The sequence below is a fragment of the Rana temporaria genome (assembly GCF_905171775.1).
Source record: "Rana temporaria chromosome 4 unlocalized genomic scaffold, aRanTem1.1 chr4e, whole genome shotgun sequence".
Lineage (NCBI taxonomy): Eukaryota > Metazoa > Chordata > Amphibia > Anura > Ranidae > Rana > Rana temporaria.
In genome coordinates this window covers 213,037-222,555 of record NW_024404439.1, presented here as the reverse complement: position 1 = coordinate 222,555, position 9,519 = coordinate 213,037, and positions in this window count along the sequence as shown.

Here is a 9,519-nt window from a genome sequence, read left to right as displayed (position 1 = left end):
ACCCAAGTCACTGAGTGCAGTCTCAAGAGATGGGAGGCAGCGGTGTGGGATCTCTGGAACTTGTCGCATGTAAAAAATGTATCTACCACTGATTACTGAATACCAATATTATGAGTCCTAATCCCTGCACTATATAATTTATATTGTACATTACATACTCTTGACCCCTACACTATATGTTGTACATTACATCATTCTGATACTATAAAATCCTAACTGTTGTATCCTACATAATAGGATACCAGCTGAAAATTATATATCTGATGATGAGATTGGAGCACAGACTTTTACATGGTCATAATAATGTAACATCCTCAGACTTTGGAACCTTAAACAGAAAGTGATAATGAGGGGGAGGAGTCAATAACCCAATGATGGTGGTCTTCAGGATCAGTCCAGTCTTCATCTTGGTTGTTCTCCCCCATCCTCACTCTCTGACCTCTGGAGGGGCTCAGCCTCGCTGTTATTCATGACTAAATCGTGGACTAAATAAGGAAGTGCAGGACTTCTTGTGTTGGGAAGATGGAAATGAGTGATAGAGGGGGTGGGGACACTCATCCTATAATCCCCTCATCACTGTCACTCCTATAAAAGACAGTTCTCGTTGTTTCCTCACTCTCTGACTAAGGTCCATGAATAAAGAAATTATCTGGTAGGAGATCAGAGGACCCATTTACTAGTTACCTTGAGGGAGGAATTGTAAGATCCTCAGAGACAAAGCTGCCTGATGTGGGCGGAGTCCTGGTTTAGGGGAACCAATCAGCTCATGTCTAGTAATAATCTTTTTATTTCTATTTTAGTAGATGGACGGGAGATGAGGAAAACTTCAGAGAATTGTCTCACTTTGTCTCCAGACTGTAAAGTAGAAGATGAGGACATCACACAGTATAGTCCAGGAGAAAACCCGACTACCTCAAATGTCCATCCGGCACCACACAGTGTAGATGGACCATCGTATTTCTCTTATCCTGAGGAACCAAAGACTGTGCAGGATGGTGCCGGACCATCGTATTCCTCTTATCCTGAGGAACCTCAGACTGTGCGGGACGGTGCCGGACCATCGTATTCCTCTTATCCTGAGGAACCTCAGACTGTGCGGGACGGTGCCGGACCATCGTATTCCTCTTATCCTGAGGAACCTCAGACTGTGCGGGACGGTGCCGTCCTCCCAACAGAGAAGGGCTTTTTCTGTACTGAGTGCGGAAAGTGTTTCCCTTCTAAATCCAATCTTAATAAGTAGGGTTGTCCAGATACCGATACTAGTATCGGTATCGGGACCGATACCGAGTATTTGCGGGAGTACTCGTACTCGCGCAAATGCTCCCGATACCTAAATAGAATACTTTTTTTGTATTTATCAACATGTTCTATGAAAATTCTTTGAGTTTTTTACTACTGCGTGACAAGCAAATAAAACATTTTTATTCATTTTTACTCATTTTTATTCTTTTATAATGTCTTGAGTTAGAGTTCTTCATAATCCTAAAGAAAATATCCTTAGTCTGTATTGTGGTTTGAAAACTGTCACATGACATTTAAAAAAAGTATCGGTATTCGGTATCGGCGACTACATGAAAAAAAGTATCGGTACTTGTACTCTGTCCTAAAAAAGTGGTATCGGGACAACCCTATTAATAAGCATAAAATATCTCACACAGGAGAGAAGCCGTATTCCTGTCCTGAGTGTGGGAAATGTTTTTCACAGAAGTCCCATCTTTACAGACATCAGAGATCTCACACAGGGGAGAAGCCGTTTTCCTGTCCTGAGTGCGGTAAATGTTTCTCAAGGAAGTTCCATCTTTACAGACATCAGAGATCTCACACAGAGCAGAATGCGTATTCCTGTCCTGAGTGCGGGAAATGTTTTTCACAGAAGTCCTATCTTTCCACACATCAGAGATCTCACACTGGGGAGAAGCCATATTCCTGTCCTGAGTGTGGCAAATGTTTTTCACAGAAGTCCTATCTTTCCATACATCAGCGATCTCACACGGGGGAGAAGCCGTATTCCTGTCCTGAGTGTGGTAAATGTTTTTCAGTGAAGTCCAGTCTTTCCATACATCAAAGATCTCACACGGGGGAGAAGCCGCATTCCTGTCCTGAGTGCGGGAAATGTTTTTCAGATAAGTCCCATCTTTACACACATGAAAGATCTCACACAGGGCAGAAGCCGTATTGCTGTCCTGAGTGCGGGAAATGTTTTTCACAGAAGGTTATTCTTTCCACACATCAGAGATCACACACGGGGGAGAAGCCGTATTCCTGTCCTGAGTGTGGGAAATGTTTTTCAGATAGGTCCACTCTTTCCACACATCAGAGATCTCACACGGGGGAGAAGCCGCATTCCTGTCCTGAGTGCGGGAAATGTTTCTCACGGAAGTCCCATCTTTATAGACATCAGAGATCTCACACGAGGGAGAAGCCGTATTCCTGTCCTGAGTGAGGGAAATGTTCCTCACTGAAGTCCTGTCTTCCTGTACATCAGGGATCCCACACAACCCTCGAGGTCTATTAGTGAGTGCGGGAAATGTCTTGTATATGAATGTTGCTTGACATCACAGCTCTCATGTGGGGAAGAAGCACACCCTGATATACACCTCAGATATACTCCATGGCTGATCTTTTTTTCTTAATTCAATAGATTTTTATTAATAATTTTAAAGTTATACAGTAGTAGATAATAAGACAGTGTGGTACATTATACATGAGGTGAAATAGTATACATTTGCAAGTACATAGATAAAGTGCCAGGTAGATAAAATGAACACAGCAAACATTCGCACGTATATGATAGAAAAACTCCTAGAGAATTGTAGAGTCAATTCAAAATTGCAACAACAACAGTAAATTGGAGAACTCAATCCTCCCGAACACCCCCAAGGGGACTCGTAGTGTCCGGGAGGTGTCCTCCCCTTCAATGAGTAGTAACTATTCTATAAACAAATAAGTGAAGTAAATCATGCCAAGTTATCATACCAGAGATTCCATGGAGCCCAGTGGATCGTATATGTATGTAGAGAACCTAGGGATGATGATAAAATTTTCTCATACGCATTATGAAGGTTGGTCAGGTCAATAGCATCATTGGGAGATTAGAATCTTTCCACTTTCTCGTGATCGATAGTCTAGCCGCCAAGAATAAAAGAGTTATAGATCTCCGTAGATTGGCTTGGAATTTGTCAATCCCCAGAGATAGGAGTGCTAAGGCTGGATCAGGTGTTACCTGCGTCAAATCAGAAATTATAGTGAAAATTTTTGCCCAATAGGTGGTGAGTTTGAGGCAACTCCACAATATATTCAATATGTCTCCTTTGGCGTGGCATAGCCTCCAACATGTGTTAGGGGTTTGGGAATCAAATTTGGACATTACCACTGGTGTAAGATACCAACGCAGGGTAATTTTGGTCAATAATTCCCATAGGGAGGTGCAGTTAGAAGCAGATTGATTGGCTTTACAAGCCATGTGCCATTGGTCATCTGTAAAAGAACACTGTAGGTCTCTTTCCCAAAGTAGATGGGAAGAAGATTTAGTGAAAATACGCTTTTGTTGTAACAGATTATAAAATAAGGAAATGCCTTTTTTCTGTTGCACTGGAGAGGTCAAGAAGGCCCAAGCCAATGAGTGAATGTACTGACATAAATTGCCCAATTTTTGTAAATAATGTACTATCTGTGCATATTGGAAGTAGCTGGTGTGAGGTAGGTCAAATTCGGACTGTACAGATTGGAAGGATTTAAGCCTACCGTTCGAGTATAACTCGTGTATATAAGTGATGCCCCTTCCGCTCCAAGAAGCAATCGGAACATGTTCAATGATAAGGTGCAACGCTTGGAAAGGGATCTTAACACTGACGTTAGGATCTGTGGGCCAGATTCACGTAGAAATGGATCGACGCAGCGTATCAGAGATACGCTACGCTGCCGTAACTTTTCCGGCTTTGGTTTGAATCCTGAAAGATTGCGGGCCGAAAGTTACGGCGGCGTAGTGTATTTCTGGCGGCGGAATTCAAATTGGTGATTAGGGGGTGTGATTCATTTAAATGAAGCGCGTCCCCGCAGCGATTGAACTGCGCATACTCCGTTTCAAAAAAAATTCCGCCGTGCTTTGCGCGAAATGACGTCGCAACAACGTCATTTTTTGAACTTAGACGCGACTTACGTCCATCCCTATTCACGGACGACTTACGCAAAAAATTAAAAATATTCTAATTTTGACGCGGGAACGACGGCCATACTTAACATGGCAAGTCTATCTATACGCCGCAAAATAGCAGCTTTAACTATACACCAGAAAAAGCCGACTAGAGACGACATAAGAGAATGCGACGGCCGCGCGTACGTTTGTGGATCGTCGGAAAAAGCTCATTTGCATACCCGACGAGGAAAACGACGCGAACTCCACCCAGCGGACGCCAAAGTATTGCATCTACAATCCGAAGGCGTACGAAGCCGTACACCTGTTGGATCGAACCCAGATGCCGTTGTATCTTGGTTTGAGGATTCAAACTAAAGATACGACGCGGGTAATTTGAAAGTACGCCGGCGTATCAGTAGATACGCCAGCGTACTCTCTCTCTGAATCTGGCCCTGTGAGTTTAGTGGGTGCAAAAAAATTAAGCCACGTTTTAATGGAAATGACCATTGTGGGAGGCAAATGCGTTGGGATTTTAACTCCCAATATGGCCCCAAATAACCATAGATTGGCTGGACCGTATTTGCAGTAACTGGATTCAATAAGTCCCCATTGTGTAGTAGGAGTAGAGTTAAACCATTCCTTCATTTGTGTCAAAATGGAGGCATAATAATAATCCTGGAAATCTATGTTGCCTACTTCCCCGTAGAGTCTATGTTTTTTGTAAAATTATTTTTTTATTGAATTTTTCAAGACACATACACAATAACAGGCCACAAACGCGACCAACATTTACCGGTCATGACACATAGACCGGTGTACAAACCAAAACCCAACCAAGAGAAAAGGGGGGAGTGGGGGGGGGGGAAGAAGAGGGAGATAAAAAAAAAAAAAAAAGGGGGGGGGGGACAAATGCTTGCATTAGACATATTCAACACCGGTCAAATGTAATTAGATGGATTATAATGCAATGAAGTCCAAGCTTGACCGTTCCCCCTTACACAGTATAAATAACGCCTTCTTGCCGACCCTCGACCCCAGTACCGAGCTAAGAGACGGATGGTCTCACTCCATCACAGAGGACCGAACCCCTCCGTAATAGGCAATAACAAGTACCCTTTTCAAAGTGAACAGTCATCATGAGACATATCCTGCACCCCTCTGGCGCCCCTTCCCACAAGTTCCCTGCCCCCCTCAGCCGTCAGGCCACGCATGCCTCCTACCTATCTAGCTTAATCTGACACTGTATCCACAGAGGCCATCCAGCCCCCCCATACCTTATCAAACTTGGTCGTAGAGTCTATGTTTAATTAATTTGTTATGAGTACACCTGGATTTTTTCCCATTCCAGACAAATCTGGACAAAAGTGATTGCATGGATTAAAAAAAATAGTGGGAATAGGAATGGGTAAATTTCCGAAAAAGTATAGAACTTGTGGAAGATTAATCATTTTGAAAGCAGATAGTCTGCCCCACCAAGAAAATTTGTGTTTACTCAGTTTGTGAAGATCAGTCTGTAACTTGTTCCTAAGGGTGATGTAATTGTATTCGTATAATGATTTAGTAGTCCTGGTGAGGTGGATGCCTAAATACGGGATACTAGTGTCCGCCCAAATGTAAGGAAACTGGTGTTGAAGTAAATTACTAGTCACAGCGTCAATTCCAATGTCAAGAATGGATGATTTGAAGGTATTCGCCTTGTAGAATGAGACCTTTCCAAACCAGGATAAAACTTTTTGGACTTTCAGTAGAGAAGAGAGGGGACTGGATAACTATAAAATCACATCATCCGCAAATAAACTAATTTTATGGACTTGGTTTTCTATAGTAACTCCAGATATTTTGGTATTTGATCTGATATGTTCAGCTAGGGGTTCTATCATCATATTGAAAATCAGGGGGGGATAATGGGCAGCCCTGTCGGGTACCGTTGGAAATGTGGAATGGTTTCGAAAGAAGATTAGAAGTGAAGACTGTGCTGTGGGAGTGGTGTAAATGGCCAATATAGCGTCAAGAATAGGTCCCATAAATCCGAATTTTTGAAGTGTCAGAGTCAGGTAGTTCCAATTAACCCTGTCAAGCGCCTTCTCTGCGTCTAATGAAATGTCAAATTCACACTATGTATTACATTTATCAGTCTTCTGGTAGCGTCGGAAGTTTGACGTCCTTTAGTAAAACCAGTTTGAAGCAAGTCACACTCCAGACAAAGCAAGTTTTTGTGAAACGTGTCGGGTGATTCCACTGCTGCCATTGACATATTGATCGATATGCTGTTTTATCTTCACTTTCATGTAAGTGGGGTAGATTCAGGTAGGGGCGCGCAATGATACGGCGACGCAGAATATCGTATTTACACTACGCCGCCGTAACTTACAGGAGCAAGTACAGTATTCACAAAGCACTTGCTCCATAAGTCGTAATTCAAATGTGTAAGGGGGGCGTGTTTTATGTAAATGTATGATGACCTGACGTGATTGACGCATACGCTGTCCGTGTACATATCCCAGTGTGCATTGCTTTCAAGTACGGCGCAACGACGTATTGGTTTGGACGTGAACGTAAATTACGTCCAGCCCTATTAGCGAGCGACTTACGCAAACGACGTAAATAATTCAAATTTCGAAGCGGGAACGACGTCCATACTTAACATTGGCTGTGCCTCCTAATAGCAGGAGCAAAGTTACGACGAAAACGACTTACGCAAACGATGTAAAAAACTACCGCTGGGCGCACGTATGTTTGTGAATCGGCGTAAGTAGGTAATTTGCATACTCTATGCTGAAAACTACGGGAGCGCCACCTAGCGGCCAGCGTGAGAATGCACCCTAAGATACGACGGCATAAGAGACTAATGTCGGCGTATCTAGCTTTCTGAATACAGAAAGTAGATACGCCGGCGCAGCTTAGCAATTACGCGGCATATCTATGGATACGCTGGCGTAATTGCTCTCTGAATCTAACCCAGTGTTTATAACTAGGGTTGAGCGAACCCGAACTTTTGGGTTTTTGGTACCCGAACCCGAACAATTTGCTGTAAGTTCAAGTTCGGTGTTCGGCAATGTAATGTCGCGCTGCAGGGCAGCCAATCACCATTTGTTTTACTCGTGTGACTTAGAAGCCATCACAGCCATGCCTACTAATGGCATGGCTGTGATTGGCCAGTGCAGCATGTGACCCAGCCTCTATATAAGCTAGAGGCACATAGCACTGCACGTCACTCTGCTTTAGATAGTGTAGGGAAAGGCTGCTGCTGCTCCGAGGGAGAGAATTAGATAGGAGTCAGACTGTCCTGCTTCAGAAATTTAATTACACCAGCACTGCATATGTTCCTGTGAGATACACCCTTTATATACTTTTCTTCTATTGTGCTATTTAAAAAACATCCATTTAGGGCAACAACATTTTTTTTGCAGTGTTTCCTCCATATCTGTACGTGTGAGATAAACAGTTTAGCTAGTGTTGTTCTATTGTTCTATTCAACAAAAAAAACATTTAGGGCAAAAAAATATATTTTTCAGTGTTTCCTCCAGTGTTTGCAGTGTTTCCTCCAGTGTTTGCAGTGTTTCCTGCATATCTGTACGTGTGAGATAAACAGTTTAGCTAGTGTTATTCTATTGTTCTATTCAACAAAAAAAACATTTAGGGCAAAAAAAAATATTTTGCAGTGTTTTCTCCAGTATTTGCAGTGTTTCCTCCATATCTGTACGTGTGAGATAGACCCTTTAGATACTGTTCTTCTATTGTGCTATTCAAAAAACACCCATTTAGGGCAAAAATATATATTTTGCAGTGTTTCCTCCAGTGTTTGCAGTGTTTCCTCCATATCTGTACGTGTGAGATAAACACTTTAGCTACTGTTCTTCTATTGTGCTATTCAAAAAACACCCATTTAGGGCAAATCATTTTTTGTTGGTGCGTTTCCTGCATATCTGTACATGTGAGATACACACTGTTTTTCTATTGTGCTATTAAAGGGATAATTATTTAGGGCAAATATTATATTTTTTTTGGTGCGTTTCCTACATATCTGTACGTGTGAGATACACCCTTTAGATACTGTTCTCCTATTGTGCTATTCAAAAAACACCCATTTAGGGCAAGATCCTTTATTTGAGAAATATAAGAACTTCAAATAAGAGACGTGGCCGCGGTCGTGGTGCTGCTGGTGGAGCTCCTGTTACAGGGAGGGGACGTGGTCGATCTGTGCCAGCTACAAGCACAAGTGAAACACCTTCCTCAGGTGCGAGTAGCCGACAGAGCCTGCAGCGGTATTTGGTGGGGCCTAATCCAGCTCTACGAATGTTGAGGCCAGGAGCAGAACAGGCAGTAGTAGATTGGGTTGCTGACAGTGCCTCCAGTTCCTTCACATTGTCTCCCAACCAGTCTTGTGCTGAAAGATCAGAGTTTGCACCTGCAGCCGATGTCCATCAGTCTTTCACTTCACCCCCTTGCAAATCAGCCAAGCAGTCTGAGCCCCAAATCATGCAGCAGTCTCTTCTGCTTTTTGATGAGTCTGTTAGCATGTTTTCCCAGGGCCATCCACCTAGCCCAGCCCCAGAAGTGGAAGAGATTGAGTTCGCCGATGCCCAACCACTTATGTTTCAAGATGAGTACATGGGGGGACCATCACAGCACGTCTCGGATGATGAAGAAACACAGTTGCCAACTGCTGCTGCTTTCGCAATAGTGCAGATTGACAAGGAGGGCAGTGGTGAAGACTGGGTGGAAGATGACCCCACATGGAATCAATGTCATGCAGGTGACCTGTGCAGTTCGGAGGAAGAGGCGGTGGTTGCACAGAGCCACCAGCACAGCAGAAGAGGGAGTAGGGTGCCAAAGCAGAGCGTCCGTCCCCTAGACAGTACGCCTGCTACTGCCCAACGCAGCAAGGGACCGAGTACACCAAAGCCAGGTCTAAGAAGTTCCCGCGTGTGGCAGTTCTTCACACAATGTGCTGATGACAAGACACGAGTGGTTTGCATGCTGTGCAATCAGAACCTGAAGCGAGGTAGAAATTTTTACAACCTGCATGACCAGGCATCTAAGTGCAAGGCACAAGCTGCAGTGGAGTAGACACCTCAAAAACCAAGAAAGGTCTCTGGCTCCTCCTGCTTCCTCTTCTGCTTCAGTCTCTGCCTCTTCACCCACCTCTGTAGTGACAGTGCCACCTGCCACCCCGCAATTAGAGGACCGGCAAGCAACACTACCACCTGGGTCACCAAATATCTCCACAATGTCCCATGGAAGCATTCAGCTCTCCATCTCCCAAACACTGGAGCGTAAGAGGAAGTACTCCCCTACCCACCCGCGATCCCTGGCCCTGAATGCCAGCATTTCAAAATTCCTGGCCTTTGAAATGTTGTCATTCCGCCTGGTGGAGACGCAGA